Source organism: Cervus elaphus, chromosome X (genome assembly GCF_910594005.1).
Source record: "Cervus elaphus chromosome X, mCerEla1.1, whole genome shotgun sequence".
Classification (NCBI taxonomy): Eukaryota; Metazoa; Chordata; class Mammalia; order Artiodactyla; family Cervidae; genus Cervus; species Cervus elaphus.
The window spans coordinates 73,463,200-73,484,748 of NC_057848.1; the positions used below are offsets into that span (position 1 = coordinate 73,463,200).

The window sequence follows — 21,549 nt, forward strand, 5'->3', positions numbered from 1 at the left end:
AAATTCACCCATTCCAGTCCATTTTAGTTCACTGATTCCTAAAATGTTGATGTTCACTCTTGTCATCTCCTGTTTGACCACTTCCAATCTGCCTTGATTCATAGACTTAACATTCTGGGTTCCTATGTAGTAATTGCTCTTTACAGCATTGGACTTTACTTCCATCACCAGCCATATCCACAGCTGGTGTTGTTTTTGCTTTGGCTCTGTCTCTTCATTCTTTCTGCTCTTATTTCTCCACTGGTCTCCAGTAGCATATTGGGCACCTACAAACCTGGGGAGTTCATCTTTCAGGGTCCTATCTTTTTGCCTTTTCATACTGTTCATGGGGTTCTCAAGGCAAGAGTACTGAAGTGGTTTGCCATTCCCTTCTCCAGTGAACCACGTTTTCTCAGAGCTCTCCACCAAGACCCGTGCGTCTTGGGTGGCCCAACAGGGCATGGCTCATTGTTTCATTGAGTTTGACAAAGCTGTGGTCCATGTGATCAGATTGGTTAGTTTCCTGTGATTGTGGTTTTCAGTCTGTCTGCTCTCTGTTGGAGAAGGATATGAGGCTTATTGAAGCTTCCTGATGGGAAAGACTGACTGAGGGGGAAATTGGGTCTTGTTTTGATGGGCAGAACAAGAAAGAAAGAAATGCCAAAGAAAGGCAGTGCCAGAGAATGCTCAAACTACCACGCAATTGCACTCATCTCACACGCTAGTAAAGTAAAGCTCAAAATTCTCCAAGCCAGGTTTCAGCAATATGTGAACCATGAACTTCCAGATATTCAAGCTGATTTTAGAAAAGGCAGAGGAACCAGAGATCAAATTGCCAATATCCGTTAGATTATTGAAAAAGCAAGAGAGTTCCAGCAAAAACAAAATAAAACAAAACAAAAAATCTATTTCTGCTTTATTGACTATGCCAAAGCCTTTGACTGTGTGGATCACTACAAACTGTGGAAAATTCTGAAAGAGATGGGAATACCAGATGACCTGACCTGTCTCTTGAGAAATCTGTATGCAGGTCAGGAAGCAACAGTTCGAACTGTACATGGAACAACAGACTGGTTCCAAATAGGGAAAGGACTAAGTCAAGGCTGTTTTATTTAACAGCCTGCTTATTTAACTTACATGCAGAGTACATCATGAGTAATGCTGGGCTGGATGAAGCACAAGCTGGAATCAAGATTGCCAGAAGAAATATCAATAACCTAAATAACCTCAGATATGCAGATGATATCATCTTTATGGCAGAAAGTGAAGAACTAAAGAGCCTCTTGATGAAAGTGAAAGAGGAGAGTGAAAAAGTTGGCTTAAAGCTCAATATTCAGAAAACTAAGATCATGGCATATCGTCCCACCACTTCACAGCAATTAGATGGGGAAACAGTGGAACGAGTGACAGACTTTATTTTGGGGGCTCCAAAATCACTGCAGATGGTTACTACAGCCATGAAATTAAAAACGTTTATTCCTTGGAAGAAAAGTTATGACCAATCTAGATAGCATATTAAAAAGCAGAGACATTACTTGACAGCAAAGTTCCATCTAGTCAAGGCTATGGTTTTTCCAGTAGTCATGTATGGATGTGAGAGTTGAACTTTAAAGAAAGCTGAGCACAGAAGAATTGATGCTTTTGAACTGTGATGTTGGAGGAGACTGTTGAAAGTCCCTTGAACTGCAAGGAGATCCAACCAGTCCATCCTAAAGGAAATCAATCCTGAATGTTCATTGGATGGACTGGTGTTGCAGCTGAAACTCCAATACTTTGGCCACCTGATGCAAACTTGTGACTCATTTGAAAAGACCCTGATTCTGGGAAAGATTGAAGGCTAGAGGAGAAGGGAATGACAGAGGATGAAATGGTTGGATGGCATCACCAACTCAACGGAGATGAGTTTGAGTAAACTCCAGCATTTGGTGATGGACAGGGATACCTGGCAGGCTGCAGTTTGTGGGGTCGCAAAGAGTCAGACAGGACTGAGTGACTGAACTGAACTAAACTGATATGAGTAGATGATCTGAATTGGGAATAAACATGTTTTAGCTGAAGCTGGAATAAAATAATAACCAACATCTTATCCTCTAGCTTAGCCGTGACTTTCCTAAGAAAAAGCTCATCAGACATTTCTGCAAATAATCTAGAAGCAACATATGGCAAATTTAAAACCCATGAATGATTATCACATGAAGACATTGAGTCACTATATGATTAAAATGAATTAAAATGAATTCATTAGAGGAGGTTTGGGAAAAGGACTTGAGTCATGATATGATGAATCTGACATGTCTTTGTTTATCCACAGCATTCCTGACAAGCTTATTTCAGTATAATCAATCACAGAGTAAAAATTTTAGTTAGTAACTTTTGTATATTCAGTTTCTAGAATACATTGAGATTAGAGGACAAGTGGTATTATCCTCACCTCATGGGTAAGAAAAATAGGTTCAGGGATAAACACCTACAACCATAGCAAAGATGAATTACTCTTGTTTAAAAAAAGACAATATTGAACAGTTAATACAGGCTTTTAGAAAAGATAGAAATGTCAGAATAAGACACTAATAGGTTGATTGTAGAGAATTCACTTTGTGTCAGAAACTATGTGACATGCTTTATATTTCTTATTTTATCTTCAGATGAATTGTATAAAACAGTTTCCATTATTTTAAAGTGAGGAAACTGAGGCATACAGATCAGGTAACCTATCTTAAGGTCACTCACGTGGTGTGTGGCATATCCCATGTCTGTCTGGCTCTCACACCCGCACTTTTAACACCTGCTAGAGTGTGTGCCTAGGAGTGATGGGGGTCATTCTAGCTTCCCTTCTGAGATGTGATAATCAGAAGCTATAAAATTGTTAGACTGACTCTGAAATGGTTACAAATTCAGTGCCACTGGCACCACCACTGTTCACAGAACACCTTGCTATGGTAAAAACAAATTTAAATAGAAAGCATCGTTTGACTAAGTACGGAAAATGTTCCTTAATGTAATATGCTTTTAATATAGGCCATAAGTTTCCCAGGAAAAGTCAAGGAGCATTTCAACAAATTTAAAAAACTTTCTAAGAAGGAGTCGAATTAAGCTAGAGGTGGCTGTGACTTTCTGTGACTCCATGGACTGGCATTCTCTGGCAGCTCTTCTTAACCGTTTCCTATCCTGAACTCAGAAGTGTGTGCAGTCCTGATGGGTGTACCCAGAGTAATGGGGGCATAAGGGGGTCTGCAGTAAACTTGAAAGCAGTCCTCATGGTTTAGCTCCACTCATTTCTCTCCCACTGAGGAAGCAGATTGGAATGCCAGTGAGAGGACCTTGTTACAGGGAAACCCCAAGTCTGCTGCAGGTTCTAAAAATGAAACTATTCGAAAACAATTGGTTCCTAGTATTAACTGTATATTACTTTCACTTGTTTTGTTGCTCCGATCACCATACACATGCCATGCCTGTGGAGTTGACAGTCACTATAGCATGCCTTGTCAGCACATTCTTTTTCTCCTGATGTGATTGTGTACATTTGGGAGTGGTAATTCCTCTGGGAAAATTGGCAGTGGAGAGCTGTTTAATAGACCTGTTTAATCCCATATTATAAGTACAAACTATGAAAAGATAAAATTACTGAACCCACTTGAAGTCTCTTCTGGAGAGAATATATATATATATATATATATATATTTTCCCCTCTGTACTAGAGTTATAAGCAAACTTCTAAGCTCTGGTAAAATGTTTTGGGTCAATTTTTTTTTAACCTTACCCAGACCCAGAATGAAATATAGTCAGAGAAAAGGAAGGTGTCTAGGGATATCATCCTTTTCCAGTTGTGTTGTCACAGCCCTTCCTGAGGTCTAGTGCATACGATCCCTACATAACTTCTGTTCCAATCTGGTGATCTCCATTCATTGTAGCCTGAATCCCATGGCTGTTTATTCCCTCGTGCCCTTGTGAAGTTCTGCTGTTTCCTTGTCTGGTCAGGTTCTTCCCACCCCTCAAGGGGGAGCCCAAGTCCTGCCTTGACCACAGAGCTTCTGTGATGTCTGCAGTCTGTGGCAGCCTTGTGTAGTGTAGTGTGTGTGTTAGTCACTCAGTCATGTCCGACTCTTTGTGACCCCATGGACTGTAGCCCACCAGGTTCCTCTGTCCCTGGAATTCTCCAGGCAAGAATACTGGAGTGGGTTGCCATGCCCTTCTTCAGGGGATCTTCTCAACTCAGGAATCGAACCTGAGTCTCCCACACTGTAGGCAGATTTGTTACCATCTGAGCTAGCAGAGAAGCTCTCACTTACTGCTCTTGCTGTTTGTATCAAAAAAAATTTTTTCCATTCTCCTGTGTCATTCCTATGGTATCCATTCTACTATATTATCCATTTATTTTTACCCACTCTAGTGAAATGCCCTCTAAAGTCCTCTTGACTCATTACCTTACATTGTCTGTCCACAAGCTGAAAACCCAGTCCTGTAGTTTTTTCAATACCTTTTTTGATATCTGAAGGCTGCAAAGTTCTGCCTGTGCAGTTCCACAGTGGAGTCCCTCTAATTTGCTGTCTTCTCTCTAATCCCTTTAACACTATGTGAGGAAACTACCTCCTGTCTCTGTGTAAATATAATTCTATTCTTTAAGGACGCATTTTTAAAAAGAAAAAAGAAACAGTTTTTTTTTTTCCATTTAAAATAAAATGTTTAAATCAGGAAGGGAAAAAAATAAATAAATCAGGAAGGAAAATGGAACTATGGCAGGTTTTTAGTCTGGTGTGAAGAAACAAAACTCCTCTTCTATACAAAATAACTTGTAAGTCTAAGCTGAGTAGATCGTTTGAAAGAAGGGAGTGCATTGGTTGTCAAGGGTAATCTCCAGGGGAATAAAGAACAGTTGTGGTAACTTATTCAAACTGAAAGCCAAATCAAGTCATCCAGAATGTACTTTTTTCTAACTCTTTTCTACTGGTGTGTGGCGGGGAGGAAAAGTTGGTGGTGGGGGTAGGAATACTGAAGTCACACTGTAGGGAAAGGCAGCCTAGTAATTCCTTCAGGACGAGTAAGACACGTTTCTCTCTCTCTCTTTTTTTTTCACTCATTTTATTTTATTTTTCCATTTATTTTTATTAGTTGGAGGCTAATTACTTTACAATATTGTAGTAGTTTTTGTCATACATTGACATGAATCAGCCATGGATTTACATGTATTCCCCATCCCGATTCCCCCTCCCACCTCCCTCTCCACCCGATCCCTCTGCGTCTTCCCAGTGCACCAGGCCCAAGCACTTGTCTCATGCTTCCAACCTGGGCTGGTGATCTGTTTCACCCTAGATAATATACATGTTTCGATGCTGTTCTCGCGAAACATCCCACCCTCGCCTTCTCCCACAGAGTCCAAAAGTCTGTTCTGTACATCTATGTCTCTTTTTCTGTTTTGCATATAGGGTTATTGTTAACATCTTTCTAAATTCCATATATATGTGTTAGTATACTGTATTGGTCTTTATCTTTCTGGCTTACTTCACTCTGTATAGTGGGCTCTAGTTTCATCCATCTCATTAGAACTGATTCAAATGAATTCTTTTTAATGGCTGAGTAATAGTCCATGGTGTATATGTACCACAGCTTCCTTATCCATTCGTCTGCTGATGGGCAAAGAATGAAACTAGGACACTTTCTAACACCATACACAAAAATAAACTCAAAATGGATTAAAGATCTAAATGTAAGACCAGAAACTATAAAACTCCTAGAGGAGAACATAGGCAAAACACTCTCTGACATAAATCACAGCAGGATCCTCTATGACCCACCTCCCAGAATATTGGAAATAAAAGCAAAAATAAACAAATGGGACCTAATGAAACTTAAAAGCTTTTGCAGAACAAAGGAAACTATAAGCAAGGTGAAAAGACAGCCCTCAGATTGGGAGAAAATAATAGCAAATGAAGCAACAGACAAAGGATTAATCTCAAAAATATACAAGCAACTCCTGCAGCTCAATTCCAGAAAAATAAATGACCCAATCAAAAAATGGGCCAAAGAACTAAACAGACATTTCTCCAAAGAAGACATACAGATGGCTAACAAACACATGAAAAGATGCTCAACATCACTCATCATCAGAGAAATGCAAATCAAAACCACAATGAGGTACCATTACACACCAGTCAGGATGGCTGCTATCCAAAAGTCTACAAGCAATAAATGCTGGAGAGGATGTGGAGAAAAGGGAACCCTCTTACACTGTTGGTGGGAATGCAAACTAGTATAGCCGCTATGGAGAACAGTGTGGAGATTTCTTAAAAAACTGGAAATAGAACTGCCATATGACCCAGCAATATGACTTCTGGGCATACACACCGAGGAAACCAGATCTGAAAGAGACACGTGCACCCCAGTGTTCAATGTTTCTCTCTTAACACTGACTCATTGGAGAATTTAGGCTGTGTGGGATCTTGGCTGTTTCAATTCAACCACCTGTGTTACAGCCCTCCCAGCTTGCCCAGGGGAGGGAGTGGTGGTGCTCTGAATAACTGAGTCTGTGATCCTTGATACATAAAAGTGTATTCTACCAATTACAGGGCAGTTAACACTTATGCTGCTGTTAAAAAGAGTCATAGAGGACTGTTAAAATTTAAATCACGCTGCACTCAAGCAGGTAAAGAAAAATGTAACTTTGTTTTTCTCTGAGCGGTCCTTTGTTTGCTGTTCACATGAGCCTCCGTCCTGCTGGATCACCAGAAAGAATGAAAAGAGAAGCCCCATAATTTTAGCCTAATCAAGTAAAATTATTCTAGCAAGTGGATTTTTTAAAAACTTCTTTGATTAGCTCCTGAGCATAGTTTGGTAAAATGGTTCAGTCTGTGCCCTCTCCTTGCTCCTCAGCAAGATAGCCTTTGGGGATATGGTGAGTGCTGTGGGCCCTTGACCCTGGGCTCTCCTGTCAGGGTGGCGCTTTCCCATGCCCACTGATCTTGCCTAGTGACCCTGGAGTGTAACTGGGGTGAGCTGCTACTGTGGAGCCAGGGCCTGGCATCATTGGGTCCGTCTCTCTGTGCTTGGACAGAGAGAGGACAGGACCCTGTGGTCCTGGCCAATGTGCCCTCCCAGGTGTGTGCTGGCATTCTGATGCTCCTGAGGCCCACAGACCTCCATTCACTCATCTGCTCTCTGCTTTCTCTCCCTGACCTTCCCTCTATCCCATTTAAAAAATCATGCCTGTTCACTGTTGTTCCTGTTAGTGAGCAGAGCACTTAATTGGATGGCACCTTCAATTCCTCACTAACCAACTGTAGGGAAAGCTCGGGCCAGTGAGTTAAGAGGAGTTTGTTGACATTCATGACTTATGGTCTAAATAGAGAAGCAGATGGGTGGGTGTTTGAGGTAGATGGGACAGTAAGGAGAGCAGGAATTCAGGAAGATTGGTGGCATGTTGAGACAAATCCAAGGCAGCTTGATATGTCTGGAGTGGTAGGTCACAACCAGTGGAACTCAGAACCTTAAGAGGGGTGGGGAGCAAGCTCAGATTGGTTACACGGGTCGGAAAATCTACAGGAAAGCCAAGCATTATCTTTGTATTGAATAAAGATAATGACTTAACTGTATATAGATGCTAATGAAATAAGTAAAATACAATTTACTTGAATTCACGGTAACATTTTGGTCATATGTTTACTCAGCAAGTACAGAGTTTATGTGTCTTTGATCTATTTCTATGTTAAAGGGGACCCCCAACTCTAGTAAGATGGCCTTCCCAGGTGGTTCAGTGGTAAAGAATCCGCGAGCCACAGGAGATATCGGTTTGATCCCTGGGTCAAAAAGATCCCCTGGAGAAGGGAATGGCAACCCACTCCAGTGTTCTTGCCTGGAGAATCGCACGGACAGAGGAGTCTAGTGAGCTACAGTCCATGGGCTCACAAAGAGTCAGACACAACTGAGTGACTGAGCACAGCATGCAACTACTTAAAAATGGGAAACAAATGGCTTGGGCTAACCTAACCTACGGTGACAATAATAATAAAAAAATAGCAGTAATAGTTAACATTTATATGTACTTACCACATTCTGAGCATTTTACATGTGACTCATTTAATGCTCACAATAGTAGTTTGGAGCTGTTCTGATTTTACAGACGAGGAACTATTAATATTGTGTAACTTGCCCAAAGGGCAGGCCTCTGTACTTGGTGGCAGCAATGTGAACTGAAGGCAGAAAGTGAACTATGGTTTGCAACCATGATACCTTAAAAATTAAACAGACATAACCTGAGATCTACTGAATTGAGTTTTCATTAGAGAGAGAAGACGTGGATATCAGTATTATTTTTTTTTTAAACAACAGGCTGAGGCACACCAAGGTTGAAATCTACTGTTCTATGACGTTAGTCCTATACAAAGAGCTCTGCTAGATGACAGGGAATGTGAAGGTTAATTAAATCACAGTCTCAAAATACTATGTAAAGAAGCCAGATTAATTTTACGAGGACCTAAAGATTTTATTGAGCATGATACCTGTCACACTTGGCTGACACTCCTGAAATTCTGTAAATTTAGCTTCATAAACATTTATATCTGGAAAGGGATTTTCTAGGTAACTGAATTTGCTCCTCTTAGTTCTCATGTAAGGAAAAGGGACAGGAAATAGAGAGACTAGGAAAAGATGCCCCCTTGTCACAAAGACTCTCCAATGAGTGACTTACTTAACAACACTTACTTACCATCAGGTTTGTGTTAATAACTGTGCTAAAGCCTTGTAAGAGATGTGACCACATATATGTAAATAATGGAAGGCCTTTTATGAGACCAGTATTATTATGACAAATTTAAGAAAAGGAGTTTACTCCTTTTCATGTTTACTGAGTGTAAACATGAAAACTGTAACAAATATTACTGAATGGGATCTGGAAATATATAAAAATGATAATACATCATAAAATGATATTTATCCAAGGAATATAAGGGTGATTCAACATCTAAAAATCAATCTGTAATCCACCAGATCCAGTCCAAAAAAAGAAAACCAAAAGTATATGACAAACTCTGCAGATGCATGAAAGCATTTTAAAAAATTCAACATTCATGATAAAAATTTTCAGAAAACTAAGAATGTTAGGGAATTTCTTCAACCTGATATAACCTTACATAAACATATAGCTTACATCATACTTAATAGCAAAAGACTGAATTCTTTTCCACTAAGACTGGGAACAAGGTTAATATATTGCCTCTTATCACTGTTTCCAACATGAACCAGTGTAATAAGGCCAGACAAAGAAAGAAAAGGTATACAGATTACAAGGAAAAAAATAAAGTCATCTTTCTTTGTAGATGACCTAATTATAAACATAAATTATATACATAGAAGATCCCAAGGAATCCACGAGACACCGACTAGACCTAATAAATGATTTATCAAGATCACAGGCTGTAAGGTCAATGTACAGAATCACATTTCTCTGTACTGGCACAAAAAGAACCTAGGAAATGCTTAGGTACAAGTCTAGGAAAGTACGTAAGAGCTGTATGTCACATACTTCATAAGCCTGATTGTAAACAATTGGGAATTAAATAAGTAGAGGATCTATTCATGTTCATGGATTGGAAGATTCAATATTGTTTAGATATTAATTCTCCCCAAATTGACCAATCACTTCTATGGCTGTCATCTCCTGACCTGTTGCCCTCACTATACCTACATAATATAAAACCCATATTTGGAAACATTGACATCTAAGTGGGGAGTGTCTGGAGCTCAGTCTTCTTTTTTTCTACTCTCTTTCTCTGGATGCACCACCACTCAGTCATATTTTTAATATCAGCTCCACAGTGATGACTCCCATAATTCAGATCCCTGTCTTCTCTGAGGACTTTATTATACAATAATAGCACCACCACCAACTCCTGCATCACCTCTTCACCCTTTATTCTCCTTATCCTGCCTAATTTGTCATTCTTTACCTGACATGTTTAATCACCATGAGAAATCCATTGGCATCCTTAATATCTGAGATGGTGCTAGAATAACATCTTCTAACTGGAAAGATCAACTGCAAGTCTGCCATTCCTGTATCCCAAAACTGCACTTTATATTCTTGACTTTTTCTTATTAGATTCTCATTTTATGATCCTTGGAGAGGATGAAATGCTGGGTGAGTAAACAAAACTTTTTTGAATATCTCTCAAAATTTTCTTGATGAAACTTGGCATAAGTTTTGTATTAGCGTCATAGGTGAAGAAAAATTTCCATTTATCACTAAATTGTATAAAAATGCTGTGAAATCAGCTGGTCTCAGTCTTTGTTATTACTTACCACTCCAACTCTTAAAGAAATACTAAGTCCTTCAAAATTTCCATTGTTTACAGTTAAGACTTACTCCAGGTATGGAAACTTACTCCAGGTGTGGAAAATTACTTATTTCTATCAGAGTACATCAGTTTAGGAATAGTACAGGAATTTTAACAAAAATTAAACTTTTAGGCTTGCTTGGGCCAGCATTTGAAATGTAGCTGTTTGATTAAATAGGAAACATTAGTTCTCAAATCTTCAATGTGAAATGTGAAAAAGAGATATCACTAATATTATATTCAGTTTTAGATGAATGTGTAACTATCTTCCCTGGACCCTTAATGAAATCTGTCATGTTCACAACCTTCTCCTGTTTGGGACATTTCCTCTATATGCATAACTAGTAACCTGATGCTATGAAAAGTCACCTTCTCTTGAGAAGTTTGAACAGGTATTTGTATTCATGATATTAGTGATCTCAAAAAAATAAAATCTAATTCTCACGCACCCACTATCCCATGTTTTCTTTTTGTCATATGAATTTGCTTTGTTAAGCAAAATAGGCCTATCTGGTTATAGGTGTTACGGGAAGATCTAGGTGGGATTGTACTTGAGTGTCAGACATCTTCTTGGGGTCTGTAGGTGTTGGGTGTGGTAGAGATTGACTCTGTTCCCCTTGAAGAACACTCTGTTGTGGTGTTGAGGACTTGGTGGCAATGGTTTCTTAGGGAAAAAAAAAAAAACTTTAAATCTGGCCCAGGAAACATTTCTGGAAAAAAAAAAAAAAAACCAAAAAGGTCCCTAATGCTTCTCCTTGCCTGACATTCAACAAGGATGCAATGGACTCTGGGTTGTCCAAGAGAAGGTAGATTCTGGCGTTGTCAGCTGACCTGTCATTGCTTCCCAACATGGCGGGACGACTCCCTCCTTCTGCTCCAGACTCTTGCATATGTTGGCAGAGTATTTCAAAGGTGGATTTTTCTAAGCCCACTAAATATTCTGTAGGGTTTTTTTTTTTTTTTTTTCCATATGTGTGTGTGCTGTGTATCTTCTGTTTGTTGTGGGGTCATATTTGAAAGATTCCTGTATAGTTTGTCTTGGTTCTGGTTTGTTCCATACCCCAGAATTTCACCAGCTTCTCACTGGGGTCGTCTGAGATTCGTGCTAAAAACTCGACACCTCCACTGGTTTAGCACGTGCCAGTTATTCATGGCCTACACCTCTTGAACCACTAGACTCCAAACCTTTGTCTATTTTATGGCTGTTGGATGCATTTAACACATTTTCCTCTAGGAACCATGTTATGTGTGGAGTGGTAGCTCCTGGCAGCTCAGTGAACATTGAGATGGTGTCTATTGAGATAGACATAGACTTGTGCATTTTTAAAGTTACACCAATATACAAATGTAAAGTGGTCTTATTCAGATAATATTTCTGTAAGAAATAATTCCAGCTTTACATTTTGAAATTCTAGGAAACTTCTTCCACTGTTGAAAAGGAAGTAGAGTTTTCCAACTCCAAAATGATACCGGTTGCTCTTGAACCTTGAGGCACAAGTATTTTAGTGAAAACCTCAGTAAAGTATGTGGGTTTTATCTCTTATATGGAAGATGTATGGTAGCTTCATTTTGAAAGACTTCATTTGAAAAGACTTAATTGGAAACCCATTACATTAATTCTCATGAAGGAATTTTCACTAAGAGAGGTCTGGGAACCCCTTGTAGGGATCCCAGTTAAACTCAAGTTTCTAGAAATTGTGCTAAACCTAACTGGTGTAAAACAAAGTCTGTTATTCAGGTAATGTCTCTCAGGCATTGCTGCCTAAGGCTTTTTGTTGAAACTAAACACCACTGACTGTTTAGCCCTGTCAGAGCTGAGAGTCTCTGTTGGGAGATCTCTTGGGGGGGGGGGGAATTTTCTGCTTCTTCTCTGCTGCAGTGTGCATTGTGTAGATAATTGTCAAACAATTGGCCGGGTTGGAAACTGTCACCAAGTCTGCACTAATTATTTCTTAGGAGAAGATGAGTAGCGGTTGTGACCATCAGTTACTGTTATTTTGTTTAAGATATTTGCAAAGTCACCATCTCTTTAGTATTTGATATGAGAAAGTTATTCGTGTTGGATTTTAGTGACAATGGGGTAAGAGGAAGGACTGCTGCTGGAAGCTGGGAGGATGATGGAAGAGCTGAGGGGAATAGCACTGGGGTTTAAGCAGGGTCACTTAGTTGAGCTGACTGCAAAGAACAAGTTGACATCTTGTGCAGCAGTTATCTGGCGAGGTTGGCATAGTACTCTCTGAAATTTAAGGTCCTCAGTTAATTTCTTCTACAAAGATCTATTGAACACTTCACATGGATGATGTTGTGCTCTAAGTGTTAGGACTGTTGGTATTGTTGTTCAGTTGCTCAGTCATGTCTGACGCTTTGTGACCCCATGGACGGCTGCAGACCAGACTTCCCTGTCTTTCACCATCTCCCATAGCTTGCTCAAACTCTTGGTCATTGAGTCAGTGATGCCATCCAACCATCTGGTCCTCTGTCGTCCCCTTTTCCCACCTTCAGTCTTTCCCAGCATCAGAGTCTTTTCCAGTGAGTCGGCTATTCGTATCAGGTGGCCAAAGTATTGGAGCTTCAGCTTCAGCATCAGCCCTTCTAATAAATATTCAGGATTGATTTCATTTAGGACTGACTGGTTTGATCTCCTTGCAGTCCAAGGGACTCTCAAGAGTCTTCTCAAACACCACAGTTCAAAAGCATCAATTCTTCAGTGTTCCCCCTTCTTCATGGTCCAACTTTCCCATCCATACATGACTACTGGAAGTAGTTTTGACTTGAAGGACCTTTGTTGGCAAAGTAATGACTCTGCTTTTTAATATGCTGTCTAGGTTAATCATAACTTTTCTTCCAAGGAGCAAGCCTCTTTTAATTTCTTGGCTGCAGTGATTTTGGAGCCCAAGAAAATAACGTTTCTCACTGTTTTCATTGTTTCCCCATCTATTTGACGTGAAGTGATGGGACTGGATGCCATGATCTTCGTTTATTGAACGTTGAGTTTTAAGCCAGCTTTCTCATTTGCTTCTTTCACTTTTATCGAGAGGCTCTTTAATTCAACTTTGCTTTCTGCCATAAAGATGTGTCATCTGTATATCTGAGGTTATTGATATTTCTCCCGGCAATCTTGATTCCAGCTTGTGCTTCATCCAGCCTGACTTTTCACGTGATATACTCTGCATATAAGTTAAATAAGCAGGGTAACAATATACAGCCTTGATGTACTCCTTTCCCAATTTGGAACCAGTCTGTTGTTCCATGTCCAGTTCTAACTGTTGCTTCTTGACCTGCATACAGATTTCCTTAGGAGGCAGATAAGGTGGTCTGACATTTCCATCTCTTTAAGAATTTTCCACTCTTTTCTGTGATCCACACAGTCAAAGGCTTTAGCGTAGTCAATGAAACAGAGTGGATGATTTTCTGGAATTCTCTTCCTTTTTTGATGATCCAACGGATGTTTGCAATTTGATCTCTGGTTCCTCTGACTTTTCTAAATCCAGATTGAATATCTGGAAGTTATTGGTTCACATACTGTTGCAGCCTAGCTTGAAAGATTTTGAGCATTACCTTGCTAGCATGTGAAATGAACACAATTATTTGGTACTTTGAACATTCTTTGGCATTGCCTTTCTTTGGGATTGGAATGAAGACTGATATTTTCCAGTCCTGTGGCCACTGCTGAGTTTTCCATATTTGCTGGCATACTGAGTACAGCACTTTCACAGCATCATCTTTTAGGATTTGAAATAGGTCAGGTGGAATTCCATTACCTCTACTAGCTTTGTTCGTAGTGATGCTTCCTAAGGCCCACTTGACATAGCACTCACAATGTCTGGTTCTAGGTGAGTGATCACACTATTATAGTTATCTGGGTCATGAAGATCTTTTTCATATAGTTCTTCTGTGTATTCTTGCCACCACCACCTCTTAATATCTCCTTCTTCTGTTAGGTCCATCACCTAAGAGAAACCTAATGATTTCTGTCCTTTATTGTGCCCATCTTTGCATGAAATGTTCCCTTGGTAGCTCTAATTTTCTTGAAGAGATCTCTAGTCTTTCCCATTCTGTTGTTTTCTTCTATTTCTTTGCACTGTTCACTTAGGAAGTCTTTCTTATCTCCCCTTGATATTCTTTGGAAGTCTGCTGTAACCAGGAACAAAACAGGTGGAAATCTCTATTCCCATGTCTAGGAGGGAAGGACAGTTTCATAAATAGATTGATGTCAGTTAACAGTGGCGGTACCCCCATCCAAGGGCAAAAGAGAAGACTCAGCAGGACGGTAGGAGGGGTGAATTCACATTTACAATCAAACCACATTCCCACCAGAGATGTTCAGAGAGCTCAAACAAACCTTGTGTGCACCAGGGCCCAGGGACCCCACAGAGACTGAGACAGAACTGTGTTTGATCATCTCCTGTGGAGGTACAGGTCAGCAGTGGACTACCACAGGGACAGGGGCTCTGGGTGCAGCAGACTTGGGTATGGCATAAGCCCTCTTGGAGGAGGTCACCATTAACCCCACCTAAGAGCTGCCAGAACTTATACAAGGCTGGGAAATAGACTCTTGGAGTGTACAAACAGAACTTTGTGCATCAGGACCCAGGAGAAAGGAGCAGTGACCCCCACAAGAGACTGACCCAAACTTGCCTGTGAATGTCCAGCAGTCTCCAGTGGAGGCGTGGATTGGTGGTGGCCTGCTGCAGGGTTGAGGGCACTGAATGTAGCAGTACATGCATGGGACTGTTTGAAGGAGGTAACCATTATCTTCATTACCTCCACCATAGTTTGGCTCCAGGTAAATAGCAGGGAGGGAATACACCTCCACCATGAACAGAAAATTTGATTAAAGATTTACTGAGCATGGCCCTGCCCATCAGAACAAGACCAAGTTTCACCCTCAGTCAGCTATCAGGAAGCTTCCATAAGCCTCTTATACTTCTCCATCAGGGGCAGACAGACTGAAAACCACAATCACAGGAAACGAACCAATTTAATCACATGGAATACAACCTTGTCTAACTCAGTGAAACTATGAGCCATGCCATGTAGGGCCACCCAAGGTGCACAGGTCATGGTGGAGAGTTCTGACAAAACATTGTCCACTGGAGAAGGAAATGGCAAACCACTTCAGTATTCTTGCCTTGAGAACCCCATGAACAGTATGAAAAGGCAAAAAGATAGGACCCTGAAAGATGAACTCCCCAGGTTGGTAGATGCCCAATATGCTACTGGAGATCAGTGGAGAAATAAGAGCAGAAAGAATGAAGAGACAGAGCCAAAGCAAAAACAACACCCAGCTGTGGATGTGACTGATGATGGAAGCAAGGTCCAATGCTGTAAAGAGCAATATTACATAGGAACTTGTAATGTTAAGTCTCTGAATCAAGGCAAATTGGAAGTGGTCAAACAGGAGATGGCAAGAGTGAACACTTTAGGAATCAGCAAGCTCAAATAGACTGGAATCAGAGAATTTAACTCAGATGACCATTATATCTACTACTGTGGGCAGGAATCCCTTGGAAGAAAAGGAGTAGCCGTCATAGTCAAAAAAAGAGTCCAAAAATACAATACTTGGATGAAATCTCAAAAATGACAGAATGATCTCTGTTCATTTTCAAGGCAAACCATTCAATATCACAGTAATCCAAGTCTATGCCCAAGTAATGCTGAAGAAGCTGAAGTTGAACAGTTCTATGAAGACCTCCAAGACCCTCTAGAACTAACAGCCAAAAAAGATGTCCTTTTCATTATAAGGGACTGTAATGCAAAAGTAGGAAATCAAGAAACACCTGGAGTAATAGGCAAATTTGGTCTTGGAGTACAGAATGAAGCAGGACAAAGGCTAGTAGACCTTTGCCAAGAGAATGCACTGGTCATAGCCAACACCCTCTTCCAACAGCACAAGAGAATACGCTATACATGGACATCACCAGACGATCAACACCAAAATCAGAATGATTATATTCTTTGCAGCCAAAGATGGAGAAGCTCTATACAGTCAGCAAAAAAAAAAAAAAAAAAGACTGGGAGCTGACTGTGGCTCAGATCATGAACCCCTTATTGCCAATTCAGACTTAATTTGAAGAAAATATGGAAAATCACTAGACTGTTCAGGTATGAACTAAGTCAAATCCCTTACGATTTTACAGTGGAAGTGAGAAATCAATTTAAGGGACAAGATCTGATAGACAGAGTGCCTGATGAACTATGGACAGAGGTTTGTGACATCGTACAGGAGACAGGGATCAAGACCATCCCCAAGAAAAAGAAATGCAAAAAAGCAAAATACCTGTCTGAGGAGGACTTACAAATACCTGTGAAAAGAAGAGAGGTGAAAAGCAAAGGAGAAAAGGAAAGATATACCCATTTGAATGCAGAGTTCCAAAGAATAGCAAGGAGAGATAAGAAAGCCTTCCTCAGCGATCAATGCAAAGAAATAGAGGAAAACAATAGAATGGGAAAGACTAGAGATCTCTTCAAGAAAATGAGATATACCAATGGAAATTTTCATACAAAGATGGGCTCAATAAAGGACAGAAATGTTACGGGCCTAAAAGAAGCAGATGTTAAGAAGAGGTGGCAAGAATACACAGAAGAATTGTACAAGACAGATCTTCACAACCCAGATGATCACGATGGTGGGATCACTCACCTAGAGCCAGACATCCTGGAATGTGAAGTCAAGTGGACCTAAGGAAGTATCACTATGAACAAAGCTGGTGGAGGTGATGGAATTCCAGTTGAGCTGTTTCAAATCCTAAAAGATGATGCTGTGAAAGTGCTGCACTTAATATGCTGGGCAAATTTCAAAAACTCAGCAGTGGCCACAGGGCTGGAAAAGGTCAATTTTCATTCCAATCCCAAAGGAAGGCAATTCCAAAGAATGCTCACACTACCACACAATTGCACTCATCTCACATGTTAGTAAAGTTATGCTCAACATTCTCCAAGTCAGGCTTCAGCAATACGTGAACTGTGAGCTTCCAGATGTTCAAGACGGTTTTAGAAAAGGCAGAGGAATCAGAGATCAAATTGCCAACATCTGTTGGATCATCCAAAAAGCAAGAGATTTCCAGAAAAACATCTGTTTCTGCTTTATTGACTGTGCCAAAGCCTTGACTATGTGGATCACAATAAACTGTGGAAAATTCTGAAAGAGATGTGAATACCAGACCACTTGACCTGCCTCTTGAGAAATTTGTATGCAGGTCAGGAAGCAACAGTTAGAACTGGACATGGAACAACAGACTGATTCCAAATTGGGAAAGGAGTACGTTAAGGCTGTATATTGTCACCCTGTTTATTTAACATATGTGCACAGTACATCATGAGAAATACTGGGTTGGATGAAGCACAAACTGGAATCAAGATTGCCTGGAAAAATATCAATAACCTAAGATATGCAGATGACACCACCCTTATGGCAGAAAGTGAAGAAGAACTAAAGAGCCTCTTAATGAAAGTGAAAGAGGAGAGTGAAAACGTTGGCTTAAAGCTCAGCTTTCAGAAAACTAAGATCATGGCATCTGGTCCCATCACTTCATGGCAAATAGATTGGGAAACAGTGTAAACAGTGACAGACTTTAATTTCCGGGGCTCCAAAATCACAGCAGATGTTGACTGCAGCCATGAAATTAAAAGACGCTTGTTCCTTGGAAGAAAGTTATGACCAATATAGACAGCTTATTAAAAAGCAGAGACATTACTTAGTGAACAAAGGCCCGTCTAGTCAAGGCTATGCTTTTTACAGTAATCATGTATGAATATGAGATTTGGACTATAAAGAAAGCTGAGTGCTGAAGAATTGATGCTTTTGAAATGTGGTGTTGAAGAAGACTCTTGAGAGTCCCTTGGACTGCAAGGAGATCCAACCAGTCCATTTTAAAGGAGATCAGTCCTGGGAGTTCATTGGAATGACTAATATTGAAGCTGAAACTCCAAAACTTTGGCCACCTGATGTGAAGAGCTGACCCATTTGAAAAAACCCTGATGCTGGGAAAGATTAAAGGCAGGAGGAGAAGGGGACGACAGAGGATGAGATGGTTGGATGGCATCACTGACTCCATGGACATGAGTTTGATCAAGCTATGGGAGTTGGTGATGGACAGGAAGCCTGGCATGCTGTGGTTCACTAGGTCGCAAAGAGTCGGACACGACTGAATGACTGAACTGAACTGAGTTGATTTACAGTGTTGTGTTAGTTTCAGGTGTGCAGCACAGTGATCCAGTTATACATATATCTATTCTTTTTCAGATTATTTTCCCATTTAGATTATTTAGCTTCCCAAGGACATAAGGCTTGCTCATCAAATTTCCAATCATAGTACCCTCCCTTCCCCAGGAGTCTGGAAACCAAGGACAAGTTTCGAGTGACATGTAAGGGTCCCGTAAGTTCCCCATTATTTCACAATGGACCTCCCTTATATATTTCAGTCTGTGACATACTGACTCGAGTTCAGGAAGACTGTCATCCAGAAAGTTAATCCCATAAGAAAATGCCCTGCCGTCTGTCCCCCACATTTGGAGAATTGATTTAACATCCTGGCATATCTCTGTTCTTCATGGATGAAGTAGCCAGGGAACTAGATGTCCTCACCTCTTCCCAGAAAACAGACGGTCAGTAGCCCTCTGTCCCAAGGCCTCAAAGGGGTCTGGATGCCAGGCCACTGTCTCCACTGCCACCACAGTGGCACTAATGTCCTAGTTAATGTCATCATTCCCCCCTTTATGGCCCGTCCAGGGTCTCCCTGCTGTCAACCTGCACTTCAGCTGGCCTGGATGGCTTGCCGGGTGGGGTAACACAGGCCTTTGACCCAGAGGTTTGACCTCCCAGTAGGCTCACTGTGTCAGGCATGTGGTTGTGCACAGTGCTGTTTTTGACCTTCATGGAGTGGGGAGCTGCTTGGAGGGGCCAGTTGGGTCCTTCAAGCACAGATGGCAGAAGTGAAGGTATGGGGAGACATGTAAGTAAACCTGACCCCATGACCCTCTGTCCAGGGGCTCATGCTCCTTGACTTGCTATGTTTCCAAGTCATGTTTCACAGCTTCATTTCCAAGGAGCAACAGAAACAGAACCACATTTGAAAACCATCCCCCGTGTCTTCTCTGCTGATGCGTCAGCCTCTTTAGTCAGCCTCGACCCCATGATATGTGTCTCCATGGTGTTTTCTGGCTCTTGGAGCATCCAGCTTACTGGGGTGAAACCTCTGCAGGATCTTTCTAGCTAGACATTTGAAAGTCAGGGAAATGATTAGATCTGAGGCTAAAAAATCCACTCGACATTATGTCAGCTTGGAATATGGAGAAAACTGAATTACAAAATTTCAAAACCAGACATCTCAATCATCATCTCAACTTGTTTGAAAGAGTAAAAAATAATTCCAAAGACTCGAAATGACCTACTTTACCATGATCATAAAAAGATGTGCTGACGTGTCTGGGTTCAAAATAGGACTGGATGGCAAGTAATTTGTGATCACATTGGACTATTCCCTCATTCATACATATTTTATTGAATGCCTTAGTGTTATTAACATTTTTATGAAAATAATTCTAGATTCCGTTAAAAGAACATTTAAACTATTTCAACATATCTTATTTCTATCATTAGGTGATGTATAACCAATGTGAATTAGGTGCTTAAAAATTTAGTATGGATGTGGTTAGGTGTGTTAGAAAGGGGCTTGGATGCACTGAGTTAGTTCGTTTAAGATTCAATGACTAAATAGCCTCCTCTCCCAAGTACACACACAAACACACACACTCTTTTCTCTGGAGGTAGAGGTGGGAAAGAGGAAAAGAGGTAAATATTTGCTTACAAGCATGTAATCATAAACTATTTTTGAAGACACCATACTCTAGAAGTTTCTGATTTAGGTAGTCAAGAAAATTAGAATCATTCATACTAGAAATCTTAAAGTTAAAATCACAATTATTTGACACCTCATTAGTAAGGCACTTTTTTTTAGTATATTAGTATTTTATTTAGTATTCAGTATTTTTATAGACTAGCCAGTGTCATCTGATAATTTCAGATGCTGAATATATTCCCTGTGCTGTGCATCACACCCTTGTATCTGATTCTATACCCAGTAGTTTCTTCCTCTTCATCCCCTTCCCCTATTTTACCCCCACCCCTTTCCCTACTGGGCCACTAGTTTGTTCTCTGTATCTGTGTGTCTGAAAGCACTTTTAATTGCTTCTTTTTTCCCCCAAGAATTTCACTATTCTTGCTGGAGATGTTGATGAATGGCTGACGTGGAGCCTTCTGAAAGGCATGAAGTACTTAGATAATAAAACAAAAATTTTGGGTGGAGAAGAGATTGTTTATGCTTTTCTTTTTTTGCTCACTTAAGGCCAACGTCTACTTTAGAGAGATCAATATTCCTGAACTGCAAACTTTGTAGAAGCTGAAGGAAATGGTCCTTGTCAAGCTGAGACGTTAACTCTCTCTCTGCTCTGGTATGCCAACCCACCCTCTCTTCCTCCTTAGAAAACATGAGCTGGGTCTGGGCTCCTGAGAGATCAGTGCTAGGTGGGAATATCTGCTAAGGCAGCAACTGAGTCAGATTTTGAATGCTTGGTGTCCTCAACTCTCCAGCCCTCGTCTTCGTCACCTATTCCTGGGGAGTCCTCATCTGGCTCGGGGACCAGGTGGACTCCCTGGGATATGTTCTCAGCACCATCTGGTTTCTTCTATCAGAGCCTTCTCCTATTTCATGGTTTTATCTGCCTAATTTTCTGTCTTCTCTGCTGCACTGTAAAACCCACAACGCAGAGATGCCACCTGTCTTGTTTTCATGGCCAGTGTTGGTTCAGGGTAAGACACGGCAAGACTGAGTCTTCCAGTAATTTCTCGAGTTAAAAATGCCCAACTGTTGAAAGTTAATAACCCATGAAACCTAACTACTTCCAACCACAGCAGCAGCCACAGGCTCACCCACATTTCTCTCTAGCCCTCAGAGCCAGAGCCGCCAGAAGTTACCTTCTTTCTCTCTGGGCTGGGGTTCCATGCCCCCATGGGCCATGTGGGGTGACTTTTCTGCCACTGCCTGTGTGGTCAGCTTGTCATGGGTCACCCGCATTTCCCAATACACAAAATCATGTCTTTTCCAAGTTATGGGTGGAAAGAAGTGGCTTGCTTATAGGACTAAGTGGAGAAGAACAATGCAGTGAACGGGGAACTAGATTTTACTGTTTCCTTTGCATGTCCTGTTAATGTTTCCAAGTAGTGTCAAAGCAGACTGCAACCAGT

At 40.8% G+C, this 21,549-nt stretch overlaps 1 long non-coding RNA gene across 1 annotated transcript; it reads left to right on the top strand.

Annotated features, from left to right (window-relative positions):
- Nucleotides 1-265: 265 nt before the first annotated feature.
- Nucleotides 266-17,829, top strand: LOC122689753. The gene is made up of 3 exons (XR_006339912.1): nt 266-481; nt 6,759-6,761; nt 17,796-17,829. It is a non-coding gene; the product is annotated as an uncharacterized LOC122689753 (long non-coding RNA).
- The last annotated feature ends 3,720 nt before the right edge of the window (nt 17,830-21,549 follow it).